Below are 1,786 nucleotides of genomic sequence, written 5' to 3'. Positions count from 1 at the left end.
CAAATTAGAATAAAGTAAATACGTAAATTGTAAAATTAAATAATCCAAGAAAAAGAAAAAAAATTCAGAAAAAAGAAAAAACTTTTCCTCAGAATTATAGTTACTAGCAATTTTCTACGATCTAGAGAGACATGGTCATTGCTACCAAGTTAATCCTTCTCGATCGTAAAACCTATAAAGAGCAGGTGTAATGTTTTTTATCGGCGATAAAACGCACTCCGAATGTTACCCACTGCCGCAAAAAAAGCGTGTTCTCTCTTCCTCTAACATATATTCAATTCTTTAAACTATGTGTAACTGTGTATTACTATAAGTTATTAATTAATAATATTAATAATAAATGTCATATAAATTACTGATTAGTAATATTAATAGATAAACATCAATTAACAAAAAAACTACATTTGCATTTATATTTTTTTATACTTCGTTGAAATATGTTTTTAACACATATACTTTAAAATATATTTTTAAAAATGTGCATAATTTTATGATACATTTTTGACGTGATTTGATGAACAAGATGACGATTTTGCTAAGGGCGAAAATTTGCCTCTCACTAAGAGAATTGTGCGAGAGAAAGGAGAATGAACGTCACACGTAATCGCCGACGGGGAAAAGACGGCAGAATGAAAAAAAGTCAAATTTCAAACGCAACGAACACACCTACGTAATCAAGCGGCGCGCTTAGAACCGCGCCATTCAACAAACAAACACGCAGCGAGAGGCAAAGTTACCCCCGACTAAATTGGGTTAGTTGAAATCCGTTTACGCTAACTCTAATGGCAAAAGCGTGAGCCGCATGCGGTATCGACACCAAACTTCTGTTGAGAGTCAGTCGTCCGCGCGAGGGTGGATTCGATGAATGGTACGCGCGAGGTCTTTACTCTCCTGACCAGCATTTTGAACATCAAATATTGATACCGAGGGCTAATCCCAATCAGCTTTCCGCTTCCACTTTACGCATCGTATGTTACAGCGTAGATCATTGCCGCATGAAAAGAATCTAACAGGTCAATGTTACAATAGATAAAGAAATTTTTAATTTAACTGATATTAATAACGGAAATGTAATTAATTGGCTTCTTCATTTGCACGAATAATTTGAACCGCATAATCGAAGCCTTGCATTTAGTCATTTGACATTTGCATGTTATATCATGTAACGACATGTATCTACGTCTATATAGATACTAGTATAATTAAATTCACATCTATGATCATAGAAGTTACGAAATAACTTGTGGCAAGTCAAATAAATAATATCACAGCAAAAGAGATTATCGCACGAATAATAATTAATTTCACGTATTAAAACATATTTATCAGTAATGAGAACATAAGCGAATTGCTCATCAAATATTTAAGTAATTAAGTATGTAATATTAACCCTTAGTACACATAATGGATTATTACATAATGATTTTCCGATTATTACATTACATTTTCCTTTATTACATATAATAGGTTATTTATCTCCAGGGCTAATCTTTACCACAATTCTCATTTTTACACGTACATAGAAATTATTAGAGAATTTTTACATATGTATTTAATTATAAATAAATAATTTTACCTTGATTAAAATATGCTTAGTAGTGAGAACAATATAAGCGAATTGCTAATCAAATGTTTATCTAATTAAGTATAGAGTATGTAATTGATTAATATAAACCTTTACTACACATAATGGCTTATTTTGTCGTTTGAGTTAATTACATGGTGCCCTTAGTATTTCAAAGAAAAGAAATGCGCAGGAATGATCAAATTATTTGTATTAAGAGTT

The sequence above is a fragment of the Atta colombica genome, unplaced genomic scaffold, assembly GCF_001594045.1.
Source record: "Atta colombica isolate Treedump-2 unplaced genomic scaffold, Acol1.0 scaffold41, whole genome shotgun sequence".
NCBI classification, from domain to species: Eukaryota; Metazoa; Arthropoda; class Insecta; order Hymenoptera; family Formicidae; genus Atta; species Atta colombica.
Note: the sequence above shows the minus strand (reverse complement) of the source record.